At 38.0% G+C, this 19284-nt stretch overlaps 1 pseudogene; it reads right to left on the reverse strand.

Annotated features, from left to right (window-relative positions):
• LOC107685999 (dynein heavy chain 1, axonemal-like) overlaps positions 1 to 19284 on the reverse strand; it is a 35572-nt pseudogene that overhangs the window by 1782 nt on the left and 14506 nt on the right.

Below are 19284 nucleotides of genomic sequence, written 5' to 3' on the forward strand. Positions count from 1 at the left end.
GCTGCACACATCTGAATATTTGGGTTGAACTGTTCTGGAACAGTGTTGTAAATACAACTTAACCACTGATTTCTAGTCGTGTCCTCTTTCGGAAGGCCAAACAAAGTATTTTCGCTTTCACAATGAAACACGCAGCGTCCTCACAACATGGCGGCGGCGGCGGCAGCGGCAGCGGCAGCAACAATAAAGTTACGCCTTCTTTCTTTGCGTGAACATTTGGGCGGCGTTATGCAAATCTTCCCACACAGTGACGTAGATATGTGGGGGCGTGTTTAAACGAGGCGTTTTAGGAGGGCGTAGATGAGTCTTAACTTTTATAAAGAATATCTCTTTGGGTTTGAGACTTTAGTCTTTGCAACTTTAGGGATCTTATCTATTCACGAAGCTTGTAACACTCCAAAGAGAAAGGAAAACTTGAAATCGCATCATATGACCCCTTTAAAATGTAATTTATTCCTATGATGGCAAAGCAAAATTTTCAGCAGGTATTACTCCAGTTTTCAGAGTCACATGATCCTTCAGAAATCATTCTAATGCTGATTTGGTCCTCAAAAAACATTTCTTATTAATATCAATGTCGCAACAGTTGTGCTGCTTAATACTTTTGTGAAAACCTGTACTTTTTTTACACGATTCTTTGATTAATAGAAAGTAGAACATCATTTATTTGAAACAGAAAACTTTTGTAACACAAAGTGTTTACTGTGACTTTTGATCAATTTGATGTATATTTGCTGAATAAAAGTATGAATGTCTTTTTTATTTGTACCTTTTGAAAGTTACTGTACATTTAAATGGCTTTGTACATCATTTATACATTAATTATGCACATTTTATTCATATACTGAATATGTGTATGAGAGAGAAACTTACCTTATAACCTCCTGAACCAGGACAGTGTTCATAGATTCTTCATACATCACTGGGTATTTATTCACGACCTCCTGCACATTAATGAGACTGGGAATCTTCTCCACAATCCCCTCCACTTTTTCCTCTATGATCTTGATGTGTAGAGGAGAAAAGAGAGTGTGCATTAAACCTGAAAAGCATATGCATTTTACATCACAGATGTTAAGCATGATCTATAATTGTTAGCACTGTAGTCGCTATAGTAATCACCTCACTGCACTGCATTTGAAAACACATGGATGCTATCAAAAATTAAATGCATGGCTGTTTGAAATGCTGCACAACCTTGTGGCCTTCTAAAACTATAGACTATCTATTTAGGTTGGTTTCACTACGTGTAATCCTCATTGAAGAGCACAGTCTCATGCAAAACATGAATACATACAAAATACACCAGATATAAATTATCATTCAAAAATTTGGGGTTGGTAAGATTTTTTTTTATGTATTTGAAAGAAGTCTCTTATGCTCACCAAGACTGCATTTATTTGATTAAAAAATACAGTAAAACAGTAATATTGTGTTTTATTGTAAATAATATTTCAATTTAAAATAAATATTTTCTATTTTAATATATTTTATTCCTGTGATGTAAAGCTGTATTTTCAGCAGACATTCTACACATTCTGACATTCAGACGTTCTAATTTGCTGATTTGGTGCTCAAAAACACTGCTTTTATGGAAACTGATGCTGATTTTTTTTAGTATTCTTGAAAAGTTAAAAAGAACAGCATTTTTAACAATGTAAAAGTATTTACTGTTATTTGTAATCAATTTAACCCATCCTTGCTAAAAAACAAACAAACAAACAAACTTTCTGACCCCAAAAATTTGAATGATAGTGTATTTACATAAACATTAGCACATTCAATTCAAATAAATGTATGTAGAATCAATATGACACATACTTCATCTCTGGACTTGCCTCCGCTGGCTGCTGCTCTGGGCTGGAGCTTCACTAAAGTTCCCAGCAGAGCAAATATCTCATTTTGTGCAAAGCTGATGTTGGCATTGACATGGAGGCCAAAGATCTCCGGCCAGTCCTTAATTGGTAGGCCACGAAAGTATGTCAGATAACCCTGCACAAAAATTAGATTACATAAACATAACAGACCACAAGACTGGGCTGAATTGTGAGACTGTGGAGGGAAAAGTTCCTGAGATCAGCTTTACTGTTTTGCATAATATCTGAGGTTAAGTGATATCAGTTCTGGACCTTGACATTGTTCTCAGTGTTGATTTGTCTGTATTCTCCAGAAGGAGAGTAAATGTGTTCAAGGCCTAGGACAGCAGGGCAGTAGAAATCCTCCAGGATGTTTAGGATGCAACGGCGATCCCAGTTGTCTGTCACACAACCCCCATAGTTTATTTCCCCTGCAGTATACTTCAGAACCTGAACAGAGAGGAAGAGTGAGAAAAATGAAAACAAGATCAGAATGATTTGTGAGTTTGGCTTCTTTTACACATAATAAAAATATAACCACTGGCAAATACCGATGTTAAGATGTTCTGTAACTGCTAAAAATGCCATGTTTATAGTCACCCAATATATGCTTAATCAACTAACGATGTGCACAAAGGATGGGAAATACTCTATAGAGAGACATGAAACTGTGTGTGTGGCAAGAGAACGTCTGGTTTTGCCTTGTATGGGATGTTCTGATATTCATCCAGGAACATTTTCAGCTGGCTGATACAGATGTGCAGATCTCCATCCATAAACTCCATGGAAAAGACACAGAGACAGGAGGAGAGCCTTAAACTCTGCTGTCTGCCAAAAGAAAATGCAGAGACAGAAAATAAGAAATACATTATAAATAAGAAAGATTTCATATTATATTTTTACATATGTACACTAGCGTTCAAAAGTTTGGGGGCAATATAAGATTTTTTAAAATACTTTTTTAAGCAAGGATGCATTAAACTCATCAAAAGCAACAGCAAAGACAATTTCTATTTCAATTAAATGCTGTTCTTTTGAACTTTCTATTCATCAAAGAATACCGAAAAATATATATCATGGTTTCCACCAAAATATTAAGCAGCAAAAGTGTGTGTTCAGCTGTGATCAACTGCTGAAATGTCAGCTTCGCCGTCACAGGAATAAATTACATTTTAAAATATATTAAAATAGAAAACAGTTATTAATTTTCAATAATATTTCACAATTTACTGTTTATTTTTGATCAAATAAATGCAGCCTTGGTGAGCATAATAGTCTTATTTAAAACATTAAACAACATACCGACCCCAAACTTCTGAACGGTAATGTATATTTGCTATGATCATAATTAAATATGACACACTAATTTTTCTCAACATAAAAAGACAAAGTTAGGTCTTATTGAAAACATGTGCTTCTTTTCAACAGGAACCTTAGTGCAAGAAATGATGAAATCATCAGTGAGGCTGGCGTAGGTCCTCAGGAGATTAGCTTTAATGCCTCGTGGTGGTTCTATGGTCATCTTGGAGCCATTCTGCAGAATTGACACTGGGAACTTGTTGCTGGGCAGACTAGTGAGCCAAAGACGGAAGTCCCGATGGACCTACATCACAAACAGGTTTTTCCAATATATTTAAATGAACTTTTGAAAAAACAAATATAATACGAAGAATAGATTTCTTTGACAAACAGTCAATAGAAACTGAAATAGCTAGTCAGGTGTGTCAAACTTTGTCAGGATCAGTGTTTTCAATGAGTCTCTCCAGAGATGGCATCCAGCTGGGAGCAAGGTGGCAGTTCTGGAAGAAGACCCACTGTCCTTTCTCCATGGCACTGAGCATCATAGCCTCAGCACTGGGGCCCTGACATACAACAAATGCTGAAATAGCTAATATAGCTGAAATAGCCTAATATAGTCAATATATACTCAAATATACACAGATATAGTGTCTTATAGTGTGTCCAAAATCACTCACTCTTTCACTCATCCATCACTAATAAATGCCTATACAATGCATAGCAGATGAGTGCACAATATTAGCAAGGTGTGAATGAAATAAAGTGAGGGAAATTTATTTATATTGTCTATATTTTGAAACAAGTGTACATCACATCAAATACTAGAAATCAGAGTGCACTGTATGAATGAATGTAGGGAATTAAGCTGTTCACTCAGAATTCAGACACTATATTAAAACCCAATATAGTTCACTATATAGGTGATGGAAGTGGTTTCAGACAGTTTTAGTCCATGTTTAACTGGACACATTTCAGTTTATTACCGTAAGCTATAACAAACATATACAGTAAATACATATCAAAAGACTTTAAAAAGTTATTAAAACGTATGCACTAAAGGCAAGTACTTGCACTAAAGACATGATCTGCAAGTTTACGTTGTTATGACACTAGTGTAATGTTGAATATTTACGTAAATTGGTTGGTGTGAGCCTGCAGGTCAAGTATGTCACAGTTCTTTAGTAGGTGGCACAGAACATTGCAGTCTTTAAGAAACTTTAAATAGGAACATAATTAGCACTAGGGTGGGAAGTCATCTTTTATTAGCATCCGTCTTCTGAAAAAACAATGTGTGTGGAGTATCTTAGGCTCAGGGTCTCAAAGGTGTGAGGGTGGATACTTTGAACTAAAATGGCATGTAGGACGTACTTAAAATTGTTTATTTGTTTTTTGCAAAGACAGCCTAGTCAGACTCTACATTTATGATATCAGTTTGTGCATATGTCATATGTTTATTTCTGAAGGTTCTGTGTTCTGACCTGGCCTTGGCCAAGGGAGATAGTGCTCATCTTCTTTGAAAACTTCATGACCTCTCTTACATTCTTCTTACATTTCTTTCATTTTCTTACATTTCTTACATTTACAGTGTTCTTTTTTGTTCTGTTAATATCAAAATGTTATTAGATTGTTAATGCTATTATATGATGATATGAGTGCAGTGTATGTAGAGCATATGTGTGGGTACCTGTGGTTCGATGAAGTTCTGACCCAGTTGTGAAGCCACAAAGTCCTGCAGGCCATGAGTGAGCCGGTCAGCTCTCAGACAGCGCAGAACCAACAGCTTCTGAAATGAGTCTAAACCACTGTCCCACTCGCCTGGAAGAGGCTCCCTGTTCACATACACATGCTTATTAAATTAGAATCTAAACCTGACATGCACAATAACAATACCATTTACGACCTCTAATAGGGCATACAAGTGTGGCTGCTTGTATAGTATATACAATATAATATACTCTTGAATGCAGATTCATGTTTGGAGAAGCTCTCTGGTAGGTTACTGAAAGTGGGCAGGGTGCTCAGTGACAGCATGTCCTGCCAGGTTCTCATGGAGAGCCAGTTTGGAGCAGGATTTGGAGCCTGATGCTGGGGCCGCCCCCTGATAACAAGTATCGCCACTCAGCCTGTACACACACGGACATTTATATGCAAATGGGTCACATCCACGTCCTCAAGATGTTTCTATACTTTGTTATTATTTCTTCATCACTACAAACATAGACAATGATCTCAGCAGACTCAGTGTTGACTGTTCATTTGCTTCTATCACAGCACAATCAAATAAAGCTGAATGTATAGTGGAATAAATATTATCATTATTAAAAACAGCTTGAGTGATAAAGATCAAAAGAAAATGGAGACAGAATGCACTTAATTAACTTGTTTAAAACATGCTTGTGTGGTCTCTGATACTGATAATCTCTGATAAACATTTGCCATAAATATTTGTTGGATGGAAAGAAAAATAATAAAAAGTAAAAAGGTTGAGATGAAGACAGAGACATATTTAACCCTGTTTTTTTTTCTTGCTAACCATATCAATCTTGCTGTCATTCGTCAGGATTCTGGAACAAAGGAGGAAGGCAAACATCAGCTTTTGTTTCTCAAAAAGGCTGCGACAGATGTTACTGTACAAGCTGAAGGTGAAGAACTCATTAATGTTGAAAATATGTTCCTTCCTACTTTATCTGTGGGGAAATAAGCCAATACAGTTAGTTAATCAGTTTGTTAATTTATGGGTTAGAGTAAGGGTTAACTATTACTGTAAATGTCTATAAGATGTCTAAAACTGTGGTTCCCACTGTCTTGGTAAACCTGGATAAAGATCTTACAGCTATATTTCAAAATTAATTTCTAGTACTGGAAAAGTCGTGTAAATTAATAAAATAAAATAAAAATCTCCATAGGCATTTTCCAAGCTCTAAACAATTTTATTGGGTAGAAATTGTCAGTAAAAATATTTGTAAAAACCTTTATCCTTATCCAGTAAATCACAAATAACTTTAATTTTTTTGAATATTGTTGTGGGTAATGGAAAATGACCTTGGAGTCAAAAAGCTTGATAACCACTGGTCTAAAAAACCTTTGCAGTTTCTTCAGTGACGAAGGTCAATAATAGAAGGGCATATCTTCACCTGCTTTCTTTGAGTTGGCAATGCCACTCATGAAAATCCCCAGGAACCACTCCAGAGAGTACTGGTACATGGGGTCCACATTTGACAGAATGTCAGACACACAGAAGAGGATCTGGGCTCTGACAGCCACTGGGACATATTCCAGACGTGTGGCATCAATGTCCCTCTCAGTCGCCTCAGCTGCAGTCACTTTAACCTAATGGTTTAAAGGGGTCATATGATGTTGCTAAAAAGAACATTAAGGTTCAAAAAACACATTATTTTCCACATACTTTACATTATTGTTTCTCCTCTATGCCCCACCTTTCTGAAACGCATTGATTCTTATAAAGCTCATCGGTCTGAAAAGCGAGGTCCTTTGTCGAATCCGCCGGGCGCCGCTCACTCAATCCGCTGTGTGTTTCGTTGTGAAAGCGAACTGTCTCTCTCCAGCGCACCTTCTCATCAGCCAGACCACCAATCAGCTGCCACACACAACAATATCCTGTGTCTGAACCTCCATGTGCTCAGTATAAACTCAAAGTATAGTAAACTTCTACAAAAAATATTCACTAGTCATATATATATATACTGTATATATATATATATATATACGTATATGTATATCATATTTATCTATATATATCATATATCTCATCATACTGATGAGAATCAGGCAGGTATGATAAAAAGGTAAGTTTGACAGGCCAATGTTACAGTGAGATAAATGGAAAATTATACAGTTCAGATGGTTTTCCTCCACTCACCTTATCTGCACGGATCAATCTGTTCTCACACAGCTGACATTTGGCATCTAGCTCATCTCTCTTGGTCAGGCATTCATGATACTTGGCCTGCAGGGTGGCAATGCCCTCCTCTACAGCTGCTAGTTTCTCTTTAGCATGGTCCAGAATGCGCTGTGTTACAGCCAGATCCTCCTAAGCTTCCTGTAAGGGCAGGAAGCGCTTCATTCAGATCTTTCTGAGCATCATCAGTGATGGCCTGTGCCACACGAGCCTTTTCAGTGGCTTTAGCCTCCTCAGCCTACACCGCTACACGGGTCTCCTCAGCTACCACTGTCTTCCTACACACACACATATATCTCAGGCAACAAAACTCAGTATGGAATTTTATTCATTCCTGTTTGCATTCATAATTTTTTTTTATTTTTTTATGTTTTATTCACTTTTATTTTTTCCATGGTGATCACAGTGTCCTTGGCTGCTTCCTCCAGCTGAGGCCTCATCATCTCCAACTCTTCCTGCATCTTGCTCACATCCTCTGCTGTTCTCAGCAACTACACACATACACACACAATCATAAAACATGTTTGTAGATAGTGTAGGATGTGTAGGAAGAATAAGATGTTTCCCAAATCACTTTGTCCAGGCCGGTTTTCATTCGCAGTCGAGCGCTGTGTAGCTCCTGCTTCTTCTGGCCAATCAGAGATGAGAAGATGCTGAGGACGGAGCTCCAAGTAACTCTTAGGAGTGATGTAGTTGTGGCGGGAAAGTTCAGCCAGGTACTGCTCACACTTCCTGGACACCATTTGATGGATCTCAACACACATCAGTGCCTGTACAGAGAGACAACAGGTCAGTTTTAAGCTCTTGTATACATTTACACACGCACATCACACACATTTACTGACTAGGCCTTGGCTGGTAGTAGGGCTGGCCACCAGTTCTGGAAGCTCATTGAGGAAAGATGTTGCTACAGACTGTAGTGCCTCCTGTGGCCATGCACTGAACCAGTCAATGGTGCAGCAGTTGACCAGTGAGGGGAACTGCCTAAGGCGAGCCCGGGACACTTTACTGGACTGTAGATGGAGACAGAGAACAGAGGTCTTGAGATGCAAGAACCGGTTTACTATATGTTCCAAGCTGAAATATCATGGAATATCTTTCTAACAAATGAGACAACAGACAAAAAAAATCTAGTTCTACACTAAAACTCTGAATTGAACAGTTTTTGTATAGATTACCTGTAGCAGTGAAATACCAATACATGTATTAATATCAAAAGTAAACCTCATGCAGAGAACAGTGTGGATGTTGCTGCGGACTCTCTTGACATAGGCTGCCATTAGGTTAGCTTTTGTAGGCTGCTGGGCCATGTCCTGAACCACAGGTTTCATGGGAATCAGGATACGTTCCAGCTCCTCAGAAGTATAAAGATTTGGCACATCGCCTGAGTTCAGGATGTTATTCACATCCTCCAGGAAAGATTCATTCTTAATCTGAAAACCAGCAGGTAAGACAGAAGAAATGTGTTAAAGACTTGGACAACAAGCTGTTGTGTGTTTGCCAATAGTGTCGAGTGATTTTCTTGCAGATAAATCTTTTTGGAACGTAGGAACATTTCTAAAGGATCATGTGAAACTGAGGACTGGAGAAAAGGCTGCTGAAAATTCAGCTTTGCCATCACAGGAATAAATTACATTTTAAAATAAATTCAAATGGAAACCAGTTATTTTAAATTGCAACAATATTTGACAATATTACCGTGTTTGCGTTTTTTTTTTATCAAATAAAAACAACCTTAGTGAGCATAAAGGCGGTCGCACACTGGACGAGAAGTACAGCGACGTCTTTTTAAAAAATCAGTATATTTAAAATCTAGTAAATAATGTGAAAATGTTCATAATCTGTGATCTCACCTGTGTATCCACAAACAGGAACGTGATTTGCACATTCCTCAAACCAGCCTTTAGCATGATGCTTTTGATGTCCTCTTTCCACTCTAGAAGTCCATAGTTCTTGGAGAGTTCAATCTGGAAGCACTCATATGCAGCCCAGACAAAATAAGGACAGTCACAATCAGAAAATCTGTGTTCAACAATGAAGCCAAAGATGAGGTCTTTAATTTGTTGTATCACTTATGGACGGTTTCCAAATGGACATATGAATGAATGACTGAATGTTTAATATGATGCTGTGATATAATGGCAGGAGTCACACTGTAATCATTTCTTTGTGGGTGGCCATGTATAGAGACATCTTTGAGTCAATGATCAAAAGTAATAACTAAAGTTTAATATCTGGCTAGTGTCTACTTTCAAATGTTGCCCCATTAAACACATTCTAGCAATAACTTTGAAAAAAAAAAATCTAGATTTCTTTGTGTATAAATATTGTGTCTATTGTAAAATTATGTATTTGTATTATATGTCACAGCTTATTAGATGTGTTCAAATAGCTGGTATTGATATTGAACGTTGCTGGCATATGTGTTCCAGGCATGACATAATAATTCTTTTCAGTTCTACATGGGTGGCAGAGCAAAACGTTTACAGGCAAGAATCACTTTAACAAAAGTATTGATGTCAAAAATGTTAAGGTTTAAATACAGTTTCAATTCAGTGGGTCAGTATAACTTCTGGTTTTGATAAAATAAAGCCTTATTCAACTGACTCTCATTAGTGATGCTAATTATATTTTATGGGTTCTGCATGATAACTCTTCAGCTCTCACATGTGTGTGGCAAGCCTGGTAAGGGACTGGCATCCACTGCCACCAACTCCTAACAGCAAAGCGTTCCCCAGGGGCTTGCGCAGGATACGGCTGATACGACACCAGCTTAATCTTAGTGGTGCTGGTCTGGTTATAATCATCCATGTACTCCTCCATCACACGGGCCAGCTGTATTAGTGGATACAGAACAAAACTTTAAAAAAAAACTTTGATTTAAAAAACCAATTGTGTTCTGCTAAATACTTCCCAAAGCAAGCAATATGGCAAAAAAATAAAGAGGCTACATTTTAACAAAGAGTGGCTGCCCACACAAAAGCCTGATCCAGGGTTATTATCTTTAAAAGAAAATCACTTGAAATAAAATAAACATGAACTGAAATGAATTATACTGTATATATAAAAAAATCTACTTATTTTATTTCAGCTAGCTGGCAAGGCAACATTTCAAATTTTTGTTTAAAGTTCTAAAACAGTTACAATAAAGAACCTAAAATTAAAACAAAAAAACAAAACAAAAAAAAACACTATATATATATACATATCTAAAAAAATAATAATAATAAAAATGAAAAAAAATAAATAAATCAAAACCTTTAAAATTTAAATGAAAACAGAAAACACAAATAAAATCGAATTCGAACCATCAACAAAAACTCTAATCGTATATCACCCAAAATAAAATAACACTGCTCTGATCTTTCAGAAATGTAATATCCGCACAATTTGAGGTATCACTGATATGTGAAGCAAGCATGTAACCAAATCAATACAAGGCAGAATAAGCCCAATTTACTTTTTCTCTATCTTCAATCAGCCGGTAGACGTTGACAGCCCCAGGGAACATGAAGTCCCCATATAAGACTGGCTGGTATGGGACCATCTCCTCAATCTTGCACCCAAACTCCTGTATGTGAGTGTGGAGGAGTTGGTCAAACCACTTCCTGTCCTCATCACTGACCAGTCGATCCTGGAACACCCTGCAGCTCTCATGATACCAAAGCTGCAATAGCTGTATTTTATTCTGAGTAAACAGAGATGACACAAAAGATTTTATGAAGATTTGAATAGATAAAACATGAAATATCTAAAAAAGACTTTAATGATGGTACCTCTATTTTCCCAGCCTCTGCCATCAGGATGCCCTGGAAGACTTTTGAGAGGTCCCTCAGGCTGAACGTATAGTGGGATTTAGCAGGTGTGGGTAGAAGAGCAGAGGTAATAGTGGCATACACCCTGATTGTTGCATCCACTAGTGGCTCATTGAACGGTTTAATTTCTGGAATTTTCTCTAAAAATTATAAATACAAAATGAGCTTGTGTGACAAAATCCATTTTGTGAGTGTGACATATACAGTAAATCAATATAAGCTCAATGTTGACATTAAACTTTGACTCATTCCAGAAATACATTAGTAACTTATATTAAAATATATATAAATCTCAATAAGAAATTTGACATTTAATGATTTATCTCTCTCTTCATTCTCTCTGTCTATCTTTTTTTTTCTCTCCCTGTGTCAAGCTTACTGCCTGGGTCCTTTTTACTCATATTTCCATCTGTAAAAAAAAAGAAAAAGAAAAGAAAAAATAAACAAATCAGAACATCAAAAACATACTACCAAAGCTTCTGACAGGTGTTTCCTGTTGAAAACCCACATTAAAATACATTCATATCTAGATGCCCGCATGATGACTGTCACTCACCCTTCCAGTTCCCCAGGATGGTGGAGAAGATCTTCCTCTTGCTGGCGTCCTCCATCTCAGTGAATTGAAGTTGAAGTGGCAGGTGAAGCATTGAGTGATGGAATTCCTGCCCCCGCCAGGAGGGCCCATGGCACATGCGAAGTTTATACGAAGTATTTTTGTACACTATCATTCAAAAATTTAAGGTCGGTATGATTTTTAAAATGTTTTTGAAAGAAGTCTCTTATCCTCATCAAGACCATTTATTTGAGCAAAAATACAGTAAAAAATATTATCACCATTTAAAATAACTCCTGCATACAAGATTTGCAAACACACCTATCTGTTTCCTGTCATACCAGCCTCCACTGGCGCAGCAGTTCAATGGGAGGCTGAGCTCCATATGTTTTCAGCATGGGCATGTTCAGATCATCAATAAAGAAAAATAAAATATTTTCCCAAAGGAGGCCCAAACACATCTTTACATCTACAAGTAAGATACATGTAAATACAAAATCTAGTAATGAAAACAATATGTACAGAGAAAAAAAAATATCAATAACAGACTAATGAGAGGAAGAGACATTGGAAGAACCTTTTGTCAAGTTTGCTGTCAATATAGTCTGGAGTCTGGTTGGCGGAGGTGTGAGCAGAGAAAATTAGGAAGTGAGTGATGTATTCAGCAGGCATGTTCTTCAGAAGCTTGTCTGATATGGTCAGGGTCTTCCCTGTGCCAGTTGGCCCAATGTACAAGACCTGACAAATCAAAGAAGGAAACAAGCTTAGCAGCACATACGTATGACATTAAGTTGATTGCATGCAGAATGAGAGTCAAAACTACCCACAGGTTTCTTATTGGAAAGCAGCATGTCTATCAGGAAGGACATTCGAACAGTGTCGACTGTGGGCACAAAGATGTCAGAGTAGCTAGTTTCTGGGGTGATGACCACTTCCTGGGCATATTTCATCCAATTGACCCATTGTACCTGAAGCATTCGAATAATCAAATGAATGTATATTTATTTTATTATTTAAAAATGTCATTTCTATTAATCAAAAGTATCTCTCAAAAATGTTTTGTAAATTAAATTAAATATTCCAGAAAACATTCTCACCTTCCTCTCTTATCCCTCCTCCTCCTCCTCATCAAAACAACTTATTCCTGCATCATCTAAATGGTAATCGTACACTAGTCTCTCCTCAGGGAAACACAGTTGAACCTGAAAAACAAACAAACAAGGTTTGCAAAATGCAGTGTGCAGCTCTGAATAAATAAACGGACAAAAAAGCAATAAAAAATATTTGAATACTCTGTGGCACTTCTGTTTAATTATCTACAGCATGTAAATCATTGCTGATAGCACTGATTCATGCTGATTCATGATAAATTTATGCTGCTATTGACCTTTTCTTCAACCATCTTGCCCCTGAGCCATGAACTGAAACGTTGGCAGCCGGCAGCATCTCCTGTAGCTCCAATGCTCCATATGAGTGAAAAGATAAACCAGGGCTCAATCAGCTCCTGCAGCCGAGACAGTTTCTCCTGGGAAGGAGGCTTCTTACCCTGACCACACACACACAATTCAGTTTAACCATGAATAGATTAGTTTATCCACTGTAATACTAAAAAGTTCTCTGACCTCTCGTGGGATGAAGGGCTGAATGAAACAGTCCAGCAGTTTGAGCAGAAAGCAGGCAAGATTGCTGTCCATGGAGGAGATCATCTCCTTCACTGATTTTCTGACAAATTTGATGGAGTCCTGAGGCAACACACCTCAAAACCTTGCTAGACAACGAACCACATACCTTACATTATGTTTACTTTTATTTGATCAACAGATTTTGATCAACAGACACATTCTATAGACCACTTAATTCAATTTATATTTAAAAATAAAAATACGTAAAACACTACAGGACCAATCACCTGTAAGAATCTTGGGAAGAGAGAGTTGAGTTGATCTGTGTAGAGCTGAAACGTGTCAGGAATGGTGCGGAGCCAACATTCTGTGAATGGAATCAGACCCAGAATACTGGGCTCAAGATACACCATGCCACAGCGAGAAACCGTGGCAGGAGATGCCACTGCCAAATCCTGCACATCAAATATCATAGTCATCACCTGAGGGCCAAAACATTGTCAGAAAAACACAGAAAATTATTATAGTTACACAAAGGAGGTACAACACAGAGAGGCAAATAGTGGCCATTAACAGAAATTCTCATATGTCAGAGAGTTTGATGATCTCTCCAGAACTTAGACACAGTTTCTTGTTGTCATCCAGAACCGTGTTCATGTTCTCGATCCATACAGCATCCACAGGTCCATCAAACATGTACCACTTCTTCTCCTGGTCCATAGAGGCAGCTCCATCCCGAATGAGACAAGACAATATATCATCTGTCCTGTAATTGAACAGTGTGGGTTACTTTTAACAACCTGTAAAGTATTGTCTTTTTTTTCTCAAGATTTCTTTTTAAGAAATGTTTCCCTTTATTAAAGGGAAAGTTCACCCAAAAATGAAAATTACCCCATGATTTATTCACCCTCAAGCCATCCTAGGTGTATATGACTTTCTTCTTTCAGACAAATACAATCTGAGTTATATTAAAAAATGTCCTGACTCTTCCAAGCTTTCACTGCCATTATAAAGCTTGAAAGAGCCAGGACATTTTTTTAATATAACTTTTGTATTCGTCTGAAAGAAGAAAGCCATATACACCTAGGATGGCTTGAGGGTGAGTAAATCATGTGTAATTTTCATTTTTGGGTGAACTATCCCTTTAAGATTGGATATTATAGGGCTGCGTTTCCCAAAAGCATCGTAATCCTAAGTAGATTGTAGCACCATAGCACAAGTCTCTACGATCAATTTAGTTTATGATGCTTTTGAGAAACGCAGCTTAGAACTGTCATGAGAGAGAGTCTGGGGGGGCTGGCGGGGGTGGTGCATGATCAGGAAAGGTCCGGGAACTTAAACTCAGGTCGCTCAAAGCACAACTGGAGCGCTGCCCAGAGGGGTATCAGCTACGTCAATCTGAACAGTATTGTTAATACAAAAAATCCAGTGTGCACTCACCACTCATGAGTAAGCTGGTCAAATTCTCCAAAAAGCTGCCCCATAGTGATGGATTTTGGGTTAAGCACATAGGTCTGTACAGCCTCATATACTCCTCTACTAACTGAGAGTCGGCCTTTCAGGGCCGTCATTGCTGCTCCCAGGACTTCATAACACTATAAGTATTGAGTGAGAGAAAAGCAAATTCCAGAATCAGAATTTGGATTTTATTTGTTGCAGCTTGTTCATTTGTGCACTGGTTTGTGTACTAGTGAAGCTAACCTTAGTTTTCCCAGAGCCTGATGGTCCTACCAACATTAGACCATGTCTGCCTACAGTGGTCTCATACAATTGAATACACTTGGTTATAAACCCTGCAAGACAAGAAAAAAAAAAACACTAAAAATAAATTTCCTGAATAATAAATTTTAGCATTTAAATTCACTTTTTTTTTTTTTCAAATTACAGCATTGGAGCAAATAAACAATGATAAAGCTAATGATAATTCCACAATCATTTTGGTAAGAAAGATTATTTGCTATTGTTTTTTTCTGTTCTCTTATAAATTATATAATTCTACGGCACTCACCATCAACATCTTTAAGGCACTTGGTTGCACAGACATTCCTGATGGACTCTTCTAGGGTGGTGATCTTCACGGATCTTGGGGAAGAGGTCAGACACAATGCCATTGAAGAGCTCGAGGTCGTCCTGAAGGAACTTTGGTACACTGACATCTCTGATGGCATGCAGACATATCAGCTCCTGCATAAATCATACAATCGTGGCCTAATGGTTAGAGTCGGACTCGTAACCCAAAGGTTGTGGGTTCAAGTCTCGTACCGGCAGGGATTTTAGGTGGGGGGAGTGAATGTACAGCGCTCTCTCCCACCTTCAATACCATGACTGAGGTACCCTTGAGCAAGGCACCGAACCTCCAACTGCTCCCCGGGCGCCGCAACAAAAATGGCTGCCCACTGCTCCGGGTGTGTGTTCACGGTGTGTGTGTGCACTTTGGATGGGATAAATGCAGAGCACTAATTCCGAGTATGGGTCACCACATGTCACGTCACTTTCACTTTCAATCAGTTTAGCAGCAGATGATTTTATATCTGTGGTGCTTAAATAAGAGATTAAACTGCAGAAAAAAAGTTCAAAAACTTTTAAAAGAACACTGCAGTGCAAACACGCATACAAATATTGTGAATCATCAAACCTCATTCATATCAGGATTTTCCCTCTTCAAGGGATAGTTCACCCAAAAATGAAAATTCTGTCATTAATTACTCACCCTCATGTCGTTTCAAACCCGTAAGCCCTTCGTTCATCTTCGGAACACAAATTAAGATATTTTTGATGGAATCTGAGAGCTGTCTGACCTTGCATAGACAGCAATACAACAAAAATGTTCCCAAATCCAGAGACGTAGCAAGGAGATCGGTAAAATAATCCATGTGACATCAGGGGTTCAACCATAATTTTACGAAGCTACGAGAATACTTTTTTGCACAAAAGAAAAAAAAAAGACTTTATTCAACAATTCGTCTCCTCCGCATCACCCTGTAGCGCCATTTTGGAGAGTATCAGCTGGATGTAAACAACGTATGCTGTTCTGTGTCAGCTGCATCACGCCGGATCTGTTTCCTACGTTGTTGTGATTTGATCTGAACGAAAACAGCGTATCCGTGTGACGCAGATGTTAGAATTGAATTTCAAGGGTAAAATCTGTCTGACTATCGGGAGCTACTGATTATGCAGCCGTTCACACCGTCATGTTAACCGGAAGCCCACATTTCAATTCTTTGATGAACCACTGACAAATCTAATATAATATGATTAAGTAGTCTGACCATGCTCACCTAACTGTTATCAAGGGCAGTCTTCATGATCTTTCTCCAGGTGCGCTCCATAGTCTGATACCTCTTCCCTTCCACAGGCAGCTGGCGGTTGATGTCATCAGAGCTGAAAATAGGTTCCATGTACAGCCACGACCGCTGACAGATAAGCCACTCTTCTAATACATCCTACCAGCAGAGCACCGCAGTGAAAGACTTTTGGGAAAAATACTTAAGACCCTTAAATAACATGTCTTAATGAAGAAATTCAATTAGTTATTGTTTTTGCAAAAACACCTACATGTAAACTAAACAAACAAAAAGTACTTCACCTTGTGGATTTCAGAATCATACCTGCAGGATGATTGGCTTACCTGTCATAAACCTGTCATCATGGGTCATGACAATGTGGTCATCAAGGAGCTGAAAAGCTTCGTCTGGGCTCTTCAAGATGTAAGTCCCCATCTCCTTGTAAGGCATCACCTCAAACATCACTGTTGACCATTCCTCCTCAATCTTGTTCAGAGCCTATGTACTGAAAAAATACTGTCATATGCCATAATATATATTTGGAATTGTTCTGTTATGCAATTCAGAAAAAAAATAAATAAATTATCAACAAGCAAAAATGTTCCTGTGATGTTAATTTGTATAATTTCTGATTTAAATCATTAATTAAATAATACATTCTAATTGATTTTTTATGTGTGTTGATTAAATATAAAGGAGTAATTCACCACTGACAAGATTAGCTTGTGATAAAACTTGGCTGCCTATGCAGAAGAAACGAAATAATTAAATCGGTGCTACTTTTCCAGCCTCCTGAGCCACTTGGGTGATTTCCTCCACATGATTTTGTAGGCCCAGCTCCAGACAAAGGGAAAAGGTGAGGTTTGCTGTAGACTTTATATTCATGTTAATACATTCAGAAAGAAGTTCCCAGTGATGGTTCTGCATGCCAGGATGCCCAGAGTGACTATTCAAGGCAAAAAAAAAAATCACATTCTTGACTTTATGGAATGATTTATTTCACTAAATGATGAGCATAGTTTCCTTAAAAAGTAAAACAGGAAATGAGTCCCTACTGATAATGCACATAATAATGATCAGTGAGTCTGACCTGCAGGAAGTTCAAGAGATCCAGGAAGCTGTTTTGGTCAACAAGCTGGATCTTAAAGGGGTCATATGATGCGATTTCAATTTTTCCTTTCTCTTTGGGATCCTGGGAGAGTAGACTACAATTCCGGCTGTTCTGACTCAAAGACTGTAAGTAGGCCTACGTTTTTTATATTTAAAGAGTTTTTATATTTTATATATTTAAAGTGAGTTTTTTGGGCAGTGTAGAGTAGGGCTTGTTGTTTGTCATTTCTCCGATACGGTGATTTAATCTAAAGATCGGTTAGCTCATATCACATCAAACAGTTATTATTGTTATACTTTATTCTCAAATTATTGCGTGACTATGAGTATAGTGTGTATTAGCGTGTAGATTCCAATTTCTGTACAGTCTAATATCTAATTGTCATACCATTCGAATTTCATATTAAGAAATTCTTTTAACCCAAAAAGCTTAATTATTCCAACTGCTGTGAGAAAAGGCTATAAATGATGCGCCACCTGCAGGATCCTCACATGCGATAGCCTAGTAGCCGGGACAACTTCTTTATGTTTACAGACATGACGTAATGACGCAGCAGCATGCTCGAATTTCCCGCGAAAACCTACCCGTACCACTCAAATTAGAAAACATTATTATAAGCTAACAGTTGTGAATCGGGCGCAAGTAAGGCGATAGTTTTGAACACTGGCTGGTTATGTACTTGCTCAAATATTGATTTCGGGTCATTTTTGACCAAAAAAAGTTACGGACTGCAGCTTTAAGGAAGCGTTCTTCATCCTCAGCATGCTGGGCTTTCACTCTCTCCATCTGGTTTAGGATCATGCAGGGCCAGGCCACTGCTGTCCACCTGCACAACATTTAGTATTTAGGAGCTCAGCTACTGAAGAAACGGTTTACTAACTCAGATCTGAACCCAGATGTGTAGAATGGCTGATTTTAGATTAGCAGTTAAAAGCAATTGTATTAAAACACTATTTAAATCAATTTGCGAGGCAATTATGAACCCACTTCTCATTGGCATCCTCATCGGAGAGATTGTAGAAGAATTCATCTATTAGATCATAATCAGACATAGCTTTGGACAAACACTGCTGCAGGAGACCATTAGCAGAGGAAGACAGAGAAAAAGTCATTCAGCATTAAAGGGTTAGTTCACCCAAAAATGAAAAGTCTGCCATTAATTACTCACCCTCGTGTTGTTCGAAACCCGTAAGACCTTCGTTCATCTTCGGAACACAATTTTAGATATTTTTGATGAAATATGAGGGCTCTCTGACCCTCCCATAGACAGTAAGATAACTACCACGTTCAAGGTCCAGAAAAGTACCAAGATGATCGACAAAGTAGTCCGTGTGACATCAGTGGTTCAACTGTAAAGTTACAAAGCTACGAGAATACTTTTTTGCGCAAAGAAAACAAAAATAATGACTTTATTCCACATTTTCATCTCTACTGCGTCACTTTGGGTGCGCGTTCATGACAGTACCATGAAGCGAGCGTGATGACGTCATTACGCCGGATCTGGGTCAGCTCCACCACACGCTCGCGCAAAAAAGTATTCTCGTAGCTTCGTAACTTTACAGTTGAATCACTGACAATGCAATGAGACTTTTTAAAATACTAGGGACTTTAAGCAACAGATGCTAATGAAACGGAAATGGCGACAAGAACTAAAGTGTTAGATGCCATAGCTAAAGAACACAAAAATTACTAAGCAACAATAAAGAGGACGGCGTAATGGATCATTTAATCATTTGAGAAAGTACAAAAAAGTTATTTAAAGGGGTCATATGATGCGATTTCAAGTTTTCCTTTCTCTTTGGAGTGTTACAAGCTGTTCGTGAAT

Source organism: Sinocyclocheilus anshuiensis, unplaced genomic scaffold, assembly GCF_001515605.1.
Source record: "Sinocyclocheilus anshuiensis isolate Anshui unplaced genomic scaffold, SAMN03320099.WGS_v1.1 scaffold465, whole genome shotgun sequence".
Taxonomy (NCBI): Eukaryota; Metazoa; Chordata; class Actinopteri; order Cypriniformes; family Cyprinidae; genus Sinocyclocheilus; species Sinocyclocheilus anshuiensis.